Source organism: Triturus cristatus, chromosome 5_2 (genome assembly GCF_964204655.1).
Source record: "Triturus cristatus chromosome 5_2, aTriCri1.1, whole genome shotgun sequence".
NCBI lineage: Eukaryota > Metazoa > Chordata > Amphibia > Caudata > Salamandridae > Triturus > Triturus cristatus.
In genome coordinates, this window is record NC_140588.1 from 910584702 (window position 1) to 910595366 (window position 10665).

Sequence of the window (10665 nt, forward strand, 5' to 3'; positions counted from 1 at the left end):
ACTGTATGGGCTTTAGTTGCACTTGTCTATGTGAACATAGCCAGCGAAATAAAGGGACGCAAATAGTCACAACTGTACGGAGAACATACATCACGGTACATGTACACAAGAAATATAAGAACACAGAATGCTGCACAGAATTAGTGCAGTCAGTAGAGTCTGTTATTTCTACTGCATGTTAGTGCCTGGTGGACATGGCAGATAGGAGTTGACCTGCTGTGCAACATGGCTCAAAGTTTTTTTAAAGTGCTATGACACGTCCTACTTTGACCGTCTCATAGTGTTATTTATTTACTTTGTCATGTTCCACAGCATCTGAACTGCTGTGCAACAATGAAAAAAAATATTGACAACGCTAATAGATTTCGTATAGGCGAAACCTACTGGCTAAGGCAATACATGGGGTTGAGGGGGGGATATACAATTATTTTAGTATAGAGATATAAGTAGGTAGATGTTACATGCCCCCCGATATAATATTGTAGACAATATTTTTGGAAACAAATGTGTGATAATCATGCATGTTGTTGAAATTATGAACAGATGCCAGCTGGGAGCTCTCGTATCAGCTGTCATATTTTTTACTTTTGGTCAAATGTGAATACAATAGTGGACATTTGCTTATTTGTTTGGGGACATACAAATACATAATATATGAATGACCTGCAGTAAGTGAAGAAAATTTAAATATATCGCTATGCAATAAAAGGGTGCTGGTGGGGGTAAAGGCGTGACCCCACACTGTATGTTCTAAAGCGAGGGAGTGAGGCTGGCTACATTTTTTCAGCCTGCTGCACATTAGAACTATGATATCTGACAACAATGTCTCAACGTGGAATTCAATGGAAGGACAAGTTATTCAAAGGTGAGATGTATCTTAAAGTATCAGAGGAGTGAATCCATACAGAGAGGACAACAGGAGACCAAGTCCGTAGGAAAGAGTTGTATTTTCAACACATGATGAACATATTACTTCATATGTATATATCATATAGGTTAAAAGCACTGCGTGACACTTAGTGAAAGTGTAACCGAAAGAATACTGTGCACAAGTGCTCGTGGAGTTTGTGACGGCGCAAGTGACACATAAAGTGGTATATACAGCGGTGAAACGGCGCAACAGGGAGAACAATGGTACTTTGAATATGCCAAAGTTTACACAATAAATGTATGAGATTTTCAAAGAACAATAGAGCAAATGCCCATGTTTATAAATGCGCCAACAGTAACGCTGTTGAAGTCGACGGCGTTTCGGCCCGTAACACTCTAGGCCATCATCAGGACTGGTTACACATATTTTGAACAGTGCCAGGGTAAAGGAAAAACAATTCTCAAAAACTGGACCAAAGAGGGAGAAAAGGGGACAGTCGTGCAAAGGGTGGTGACCACGGCGACGTATTGCGGTCGTAGGTTAGAGTCTTCTGAGTGGCCATAGGTGCCGGTGCTCAGGAAGGCCAAGGAGCAGTGATCGGTTGAGTTGTGAAGGCGAAAGCGGGTATCACAGCGGCACAAGAGTGAAGTGGGCAGTGCCCGAATTGGCAGAAAAGTCCAGGCATAGGGTAACTAGAGACCGGGGCCAAAGAATGGTGAGCGGTGTGGTCGATTTATTTAAGTGCCAGATACCGGAGTGAAAAGATGGCTGGATTTGAGTACGGGACCGCGCGACGTGAGGGTAAAGGGGTTGGGATGGGAAGGAGTGCCTCGGTGGGGGAATAGTGGAAAGGCCGAGAGAAAACGAGAGGTGACAGCGGGCAACCCACAGGGAAAGAAGAGGGACAGAAAACTTACTCGCACGGAAAGGGTGAGCCGAGTAAATCGGCAAGGCAGGACCCCGTGTGGAGTCAGACAGGTCCGGGGAAGTCCAAACTAGACGGGCGGAGAAAGCAGGGGGTGAGGAGAAGGGCAAAGGGGACCGGTGGAAAGGAGACAAACAGGGAAAGAAAGGGGACAAAAATCTTACTCGCACGGGAAGGGCGAGCCGAGCTAAACGGCAAAGCTGGACCCCGTGTGGAGTCAGACGGGTCCGGGGTAATCCAAACTAGACGGGGACAAAGGGCAAGGGGTGAGGAGAAGGGCAAGGGGGAGGGAATTGAAAGTGATCGTGGGGAGAGGGACAAAGTGACGCGGCCGCTTGGCCATGAAAGTGGCCAGGAGCAGCAGCAGCCAGCGGGAGGAGCTGGACGCGCTCTGTGGTGGGGGAGGGGCGTGCATTGAGGCATGGGAGAGCGAGAGGAATGCTAGATGGCGGCTGCGTGCGTGAGAGTGAGAGGGGTGAAAAGCGCGTGCGAGATGCGCTCTGTGGTGGGGGAGGGGCGTGCGTTGAGGCATGGGAGAGCGATAGGAATGCCAGATGGCAGCTGCACGTGCACATAACCGCACGCTGGTGGCCGGCAAATGCCTTTGGTAGCACTTAAAAAACCCGCTTACTAAATGTCTCGCAGGGCAGCGCATGCGCTGGCTCAGGCGAGACCTAGAAACGAGGCTTGAAGAGCCGGATGACCCGCTTGTTTCATGTTCCTTTCCGTGATCCTTTCCAGACTCCTCCTATAAGGTGTCCCACAACTTGGGGAACTCCCTCTCAGGGGATCCCGGCTACCAGCTGTAGCTGGAATACACTCAGCGTGCTGAACACTCAATGCGCACAGTTGGTTCACTTCGGGCAGCTGTAGTCCAGCGCAGATGGCTCTCAAGGAGAGGTGCACAACATCCAGCTCGGATGGCTCTCAGGAGGCGATGCACACTGTCTTCTCCCTGCAAGTAGCACTTACAGGTCTCGTCGTTTGTTGACACAATTACGATGTGGTAATCCAGGTAATTTAAATGATGATGCCAATAAAACTTCGCATTTGTCAGGAGTGCCTTTATTCTTCATCCAAATTCAGTGCCTCATCAAATAATAACAAATCAACTGTCATTACCAACTGTCAACATTAGAAACCTCAAGACATTGCTGGAGCCCAAAGGTTCTCTCCTTGATGGTTCAGACCTTAAGATACACCCACTTACAAATAACACCATGGAGAATCCTCCAGGCTCCTGGGAGGTCAGATGGACTTTTTCCACGGTGTAGAGAATTATAGCCACCTACAAAGTAAGATCATCAAACATCAGAGACATTTAGGATTATGTTGAGTCAATGATGAGAGGTTGGGTTTAGTTTTAAAGGCTTTATTTATCTATATGGTTAGAATTTCATGTTTCTTTATTCAAATTAGAAAAATGCACAGAAATATAAAAGAAGGTTAGAAATTAGCAATCAAAACATGTGTTCCATAAAGAAACCCAAGAATCTAACTGAAGGACCTATTCTAAATAAGAACCCGTAAAGAGTTCTGCTGAAAGACAGCGATGAATAGAACGCCAAAATCTTCTTGAAGAGTAGTTCTGGAAACCCTGATGAGTTCCCTTAAGCTGCAGTAGCAACTTCAGAATAATGATCTGTGCAGTAGCATTGATCACAAAATGTAATAAAGTAGTCACCTCAAAGATCTCCATGAAGAAGCGTTTCGGCCATAAGGAGAAAATCCAGAAGCAAGACTAATGGATGGGTAAGAGGGAAAGTAGAGGTGTGTGAGAATGTCTAACTAGCTAGGAACACTCGTTATTATAACATTTCAACACATGCATCGGTTCATTATGATGCTCTCCCTTGATGTCTAATCAGAATAGTTCGCAAGGTGGTGTTGTCATTCATATGATGCGTCTTCTTCCGATTCCCAAAGTCCACTTTCTAGTCATCTGAATTGATACAGTCTACTGGTACAATTGTTAAATGAAGGAAGGTTCCCTTGAGATCCCTCTTACCTAAGCTAATGGCGCATTGTGAGTTTCACCACAGTAACAATGACTAGTCATCAATTGTGAAAACATATATCGAGTTAATTTTTAAGCAACATTTTAAGTCTATATCACTATTTATTCTATTTAGTTTCAATAACTTTATTATTCTGAATTGAAATGATCTAACATTGGGCGAGAGGAACTAAATGAACATAATACTAAAGCCAGCACATTTCTAAGATGAAATCATCGTAAAACTGTTGCACAGAACACTTTACTATGAGCAAAGGTCAAAAGGAAACTTCGGAACTAGTCGCTGCACAGGCTACAGTATAGCTGCTTGGTGCAGATTTTAAAAATACAGGCAATTTCAGTGAATCGTTTCTAATAGCATCTTTCACATCTGTGTTTGTCATTCTACAATATGTTTTTATTTTATTTACTTATTCTACCAAAGGATATTAACACATTTCATAAGCCATTGCAAAATATGTGTTTTACTCATGTTAAAATACGTTCTGAATTGCATTTCTAATGTGCTAAAATATGTTGATTTCTAAATATGTGGCTATTTCTCTCAAACTCCCTCCTTTTGATGATGTATATCATCCTAATAATAGTTGGTTTCACCTTCACAATCAAATCTCGTTTCATTTTGGAGGTATCCCGTCTCTTTCTCTTTACCCCCCATGTGTGTTGTAGTGTCTTCATGAAGTCATCGTTCATTATTCCCCTTTTACCTATGCCCTTTTTAAAACGTTTTTGTTGATAAGCATCATGTCTCTTGTGTAGTACATATTTAGTCAATTATAAGACATATAGGATTATTAAGCATAATCCGACAATTAGTATGGGCATTAATATTGCTTTTATTATCGCTTTGCCGGCTGTTGAGAACCAGTTGCCAATTCTATTTAAACCTTTCCCACACTTTGCATACAGAAAATTTTATATGTTCCCTGTGAATTCCTCTATCTGTCTCCGCTCGTCTGGGATATATGAACAGCAGTAAGTTAGCTTTCTCATGTGACAGAGCCACCTCCCCCACCCTTCCTTCTCAGCCAAAAGGATGTCTAATGCGAGACGGTCTTGCAAAACCATAGAGCTTATAGCAATTAATTCTGTGTTAATTAGTAATAATGCTCCAGATGTACTAGTGCCATTTTATACACTACTGTTGCTCGGTTTTGGTTCAGCTCATCATTTACTTTTATCCCCACAGGTGGTATCATTGCTCCAAATATGTCTCCCGTTAATGAAGCTCCGCTCCCTGCACTTCGCCTATATCTATTTGATGGTGTTAGTGTTAATGCTTCTCACCTACAGACATTATACATCTTTGGAATCTGTATATCCCATTCCCGCTACCGGTCCTAGGATGCTTGTTTCCGGTCCAGGGAGGACCTGGCTTGGCAGTTCGGGCTGGGCTGTTCCATTGAGGCACAAGGTCAGGACTGATTTGCATATGGCCAGGTCTAAACTGGGGTGGCATGGTGAGCAAAAGAATGATGGATTTAACCCAGATCTCTTGACTGGGGGTGGATGTTTTGATTTGTTCTGCATTCTGTCCATCAACTGTGTGTCTTTTCCTTCCCAATCTGCGGGTAAAAAAAGTAAGCATTTTGTTCAGAAACGTATTATACCCCGGGGATTTAATTCTCAGCTCCCTGTAAATTTACCAAGTTTCGATCATTTATTCAAAGGTGTGGTCACAACTACTAATCCCTACATGTCTAGTTGGTTTTTGTGTTTGTCTATCATAAAAGCAGACATTTCCCATAAGTTGGGCATCTAATCTAAGTTTCGGATACATTAGTTTTCTTCTAAATTTATTTTCCTAATTTTTCCATCCATTTTCTATTTAATCTCCCTTTTGAGCAGCATTCTTCTTCATGTTCATGTACCTTTCTTCTAACATCATAATATATGCCTTTTCTTCTGGATGTATTCTGCAGGTTAAATTTCTTTTGTAAGCTTCTACAGTATTCACTGGTAAATGTGGGAAGAAATAATACAAAGCTGTGTCCATTGTTTTTCTTTGCAGGTGTAAATTCATGCTTTACCTCAAAGGTACTTGTGACAGCACTAAATCATAATTGGAGTAGAAATATTCAAAGTGTTCCTGCCTATAAACTAATGAAAGCAGAATACTACATGAGTTTGCATGATAGCGGTAAGTGATAGTAGGTGACTTCTTCTGAAACGGCAGGTGGTCAAATGTGCACACACATAACAATCCTTAACATCTAAATCATTCGTATAGTCCTACACTTATCTAGAATAAACATTAGTAGAATAATCTTCTCCTTTAATATTTCTAAAGTGTGTAGTAAAAGGGTTGTTCCTGAAATTTTGTGCATAATCATCAGTAGTGTTTACACTAGGTGTTTCAGGTTCGGGGGGTCTAATAGAACCCTATTGATATCATAGTAAGTGTTACTACAAAATCACATGCAAAATGCATTTACAATGCCTTCTAAAGCAACACATCCCTCTCAGTCAGAAATATGAGAGTTTGAAAGCTAAGGCTTCTTTCTTTTCTTCTGGACAGGTCCCTATCAGACAATCCTTAACCCAACTCCATGTTGTTCTAGTATGTTATCCCTATTCTTCTGTAGCTTTATTTTCAGGGCCCAGGATAGTATTCAGTAAAATAAGTAACTAAAATAATGCTCTTTTGCAATGCAATAGGTCTCACATTTGCAAGAGTTTGAGCTATTAGCATTGTAAATGACAATGCCTTTTATTTGTGTTTTGAAAACCTGCAAGCGTGCATAAGCATGCACTTTGAACTTATAGTCCTTGCTTACGACAAGCAAGGCTGGCAGTTAAATAGGCGCAGTTACTGCCAGCCTCCCCTCTGGTAAGCGCCGACTATAAGTACAAAGTGCATGCTTGTTAAACATGGGGACTGGTCTTTACAAACTACTTTCACTTTGCAGTCATAGAAAGAAAAGTAAAGTTAATTGTGTGACAATCATGCTGGGGTACATGAAGTGTGAAAGGAAAGGCTGTTGGATGTCATTTTTTGCAACACCCAACAAATGTAAGTGCCAGTAAATGAGCTGTACACACTTTACTTGGTGATGCACATATAATACATATTCACTGAAACATGATTTGCACACATTATCATTAGTGTGCAATATAGTTTTATTAGTACTGTATGTCTGTGGAAATTTAGTGACCATTTCAATGGAAAATATGTTGTCTGTAATTGACAATGGGCTACCACATGACGCTTTAGTTACATTAAAAAATTGGCCACCTTAAGTCTATTAAATCTAGGTGGGTTGGCAAAGTTTGTATTACTAAAAAGTGGAATGCGGTTCTAAAAAGTTTGGGAATCACTAGTATAGACTGCATCCTAGGCTTTTGCTTTAACGAGTTTTATCCCAGTCATTTTCTATGGCATGTTTGTCCCTGCCTGCATTGTGGCTGTTCCTGCATGAGTCTTGAGTCAGTGATGGAGCTCAGAGTGATAAAATGCATCTTTTAGTGCAGTTGGTTTTAACATTCTGTGTTTGAGAATACCACTTTTAGAAAGTAGGTATTTTCTTGTCTAACCATCCAAGCCTGCCTCTGCTAGGTTGTGTATTCCTTGTCTGGAGTTTGAGTGACAGGGGCTGGGGGATTCCAGGAGACAGGGGGAGTCAGCACAGGGCTGAATAGAGAGATCTGCATGCAGATGGGTGGGAGGAGTTGCACCTGGGACCTGAATAGAGCTGTGCCTTCCCTCCACAATGCTGGCTCCACCTCCTGTGGCGCGTCTGATGTCTCTGCCCTGCACTGTGAAAGGAAAGAAGGAGTCATGTAAACAGAGTGCTCCATGACTGACCAGAAGTGGTTTGGACTAGGCAAAGGCCTCTCTGCCTTCAGAGAACAAAGAGAAACTGTGTATAAAAAGGGGGACCCAAACCCAAGAACTTTAGATCACTTTTGGGAAACAAGAAGAAACCTTTGCTGAGGAGAGGAACCAGAGAGACTGAGGAGAGACTATCCCTAAGCTTGAGGGCTTGAGAAAAGAGCTTGCCTCCTGCTGAAGTCTCAGGGACAACAGACTTCACCAACCAGCTCCCCAAGAGTTCTTTGGAAGTGCCTGCAGTTGTGCTGGGCTTTCTGAGGGACTGTGTGTCGCTAGGAGCTGGAAGCGCGACTCACGAGCAAGAAGCGTGACGCCGTACTGCCGCTTCACAACTCAAAAGCGCCTTGCATCGTCGGAGAAGAGGATCGACGTCGCATCAGATGCCGCCGCATCACCGGGAAGCGTGTCGCTGGGCCTGTCACGGCTCAGAAGAATCGTTGAGTTACGTAGGGCCACCGAAGCACCTCGCATCGCCAGAGAAGAGGATCGACATCACATCAGACACCGCCGCATCACCGGGAAGCATGTCGCAGGGCCTGTCGCGGCTCAGAAGTATCGTTGAGTCGCCGCACGGCCGTCGGGCGTGCACGCATTGTGTCGCATCAAGAAGAAGACGCCATCTTTGTCGCATTGTACCAGATCTTCATCGCATCACGGCGTTGCGTGCCGCAACGCCACGGAAGCGCAGTAAGAAACCGACGCATCACCTCCCCTCGCAGAGAAGATCCGACGCATCCCCTACGCATCAATAGGGACCCGACGCATCACCGTTCTTGCGTGTAAGGAACCAACGCATCACCTTCCCTGCAACACTTTAGTTGTATAGCGTTACGCATCCTAAGGTACATTAAACTCAAAGTGTCGCATTTTAACATTTAACGAGAACTAAGCTAAGTCTGCCATTTTAAGTACAGTATTGTGGATTTTTGTCATTTGTGGTCTTGTGATAAGTCTATATAAAGAATACTTATTTTTTATATACAATTTGTGTGGTGTCCATCTGTAGTAGTGTCACTTGATTACTGTATGTGCTCACAAATGCTTTACACACTGCCTCTGAGATAAGCCTGTCTGCTCGTGCCAAGCTACCAAGGGGGTGAGCAGGGGTTATTTTAGGAGTGTACCCCCTTACCCTGACTAGACGCAAGGGCCCCTATTTGGTCAAAGGTACTCTGCCAACTAGAGACCCCCAAATCTAACAGAGGGAAATTCTTGCGCATGAGCAGAAAGCACTAAAATGGCGTCTTTAAGACTCACATGCATGGCACCTGCTTAGCTGAATAGAAAACAAGCTATTTTGCTAATGCTAATGCGGGAAATTATTAATAAATTAAGGGGAATAGAGTAGAGATAGGTGGTATATAGTGAAACCATTTATTTTTTTAAGTAACATTTGTCTTTCTGACTTTATTATTAGTGCGCATTTGGGCCTCTCGTGTATGTCCGAAATAAGCTGAGTCACATGATAATCGCGCATGACTACTGAGAGTGGACCCGGAAGGATGACATAAGGGTCGGAAGAAGGACAAGGTCGCAGAATGTCCGAGCCTGGGAACCGGCAGTGAAAAGTTTAAATGAATGACTCTCCGTGTTAGATTTTCAACAATTGTTGCAGATGAAATGTGAATGCGGGTGCAAATAAAGTTTGTGAATAAAAATTAAGGGAATGGATCTATAGACAATGGGCTAACTGAAAAAGGTGAAATGTAAGCATGGTGTAATGATCTTCCCCCCTTGCCTGACCAATTAGAATTTGAATCTTTACGATATTGAAACTTTAGTGGGTGGTACTGAAGAACGAAAGGTATAATTGAGATAGTTTTAGTTAGTTAGGGGAGATGAAGTTTTGCTGAATGATGCAGAGGGGAGATGCTGTCGGTGTAGCGGGTGATGCTGATGCTGACAGAGATACTGTGAGATGCTGATGAAGAAACCGAATGCAGAGCTTTCTCTTCTAAATTAATTGGAGTTAGATAAGAAGATCGCGGAAGAATCTCAATGAGGATGAGAGTGTCAGAGAGGGGTGCAGCGCAATCGTCGGTTCTAGAGAGGTCAACTATCCTGTCCTGAATCCTGTCCTGCAGCCTTTGTTGCCTGAACTATCCTGGGGGACCCCTACCAGCCCCTTGGCCAGGGGGTTGGTCTTCACACCATTCTTGGTAATTAGAATTTTGTGTATTTGCTGATGCTCTTTTCTCTTTGTCATCTCCCTTTCTGTGCATAAGTCATTGCATGAGTCCGAAGTTTCTGATTGATGATTAATAGATTGAATTTCCTCTCCTAATGAGTGAAGGTGTCCGAGCTGTATTTTGGAAGTGGTTCACATGCAATTTAATTTAGTTAAAGACTTAAAACTTCCCTGAGTCTGTGGTTATTGACTTGAAGAATAGAAAAGTTAAGATATGTACATTATCACGATCAATTACTTCAACTAATGGTGCATTGACCAGAAGAAAGACCTTTTTGATCAGTGAAGGGTTAGTTAAGAATAATGAATAACGGATCCTGATTCTGCGATTACACATATAAAAAGACTTTGACTCCAGCGGTTTACTCAATTGTGTGTGTTTATGGGCCCAGGTGAGTATATAGTAGTGGAGTATCTGTTGTTGGTACGCCGCTGGATCAGTTTTCTGGTAGCAGAATAATGGGTATTAGTCTCTAGTTTGGTGATAAATATTGATTATTGATTTATGTTTAAGAAACAGAGTTAGCATCTCGTTTTATGTTGTCCAGAAATTCCCGGGGAATAAATAGCGGGTGGTGACAGAAGCCATACTGCAGTGAGGTTACTCGTCTGTTGGAATAGCACTGAGAAACTATGCAGGGCTGGCAGTGTTAAATTAGGGACTATTTCGTATAAAAGTTGAGTGGGAATGATAGCAGAGAGTTCGCTAGTGAAACTTTGGTCTTAATTTCCTAGTAAGGGTAACACTAAAGGAGTAGCAGGTTCTTCCAATCTTGAATGAAGGGTAAACACAGGTTTTACTCACAGTAAAAGAGGAGCAATTCTGAGACTC

General features: G+C 42.9%; 1 long non-coding RNA gene across 1 annotated transcript in view; it reads left to right on the forward strand.

Moving 5' to 3' along the window:
• Positions 1–9295, forward strand: part of LOC146829424 (uncharacterized) — a 70150-nt gene extending 60855 nt beyond the window's left edge. The window contains exons 2-4 of the long non-coding RNA XR_014962243.1: positions 5003–5227; positions 5825–5953; positions 9063–9295. This is a non-coding gene — a long non-coding RNA (uncharacterized LOC146829424). The remainder of the gene's footprint in view (positions 1–5002; positions 5228–5824; positions 5954–9062) is intronic.
• Positions 9296–10665: the final 1370 nt, after the last annotated feature.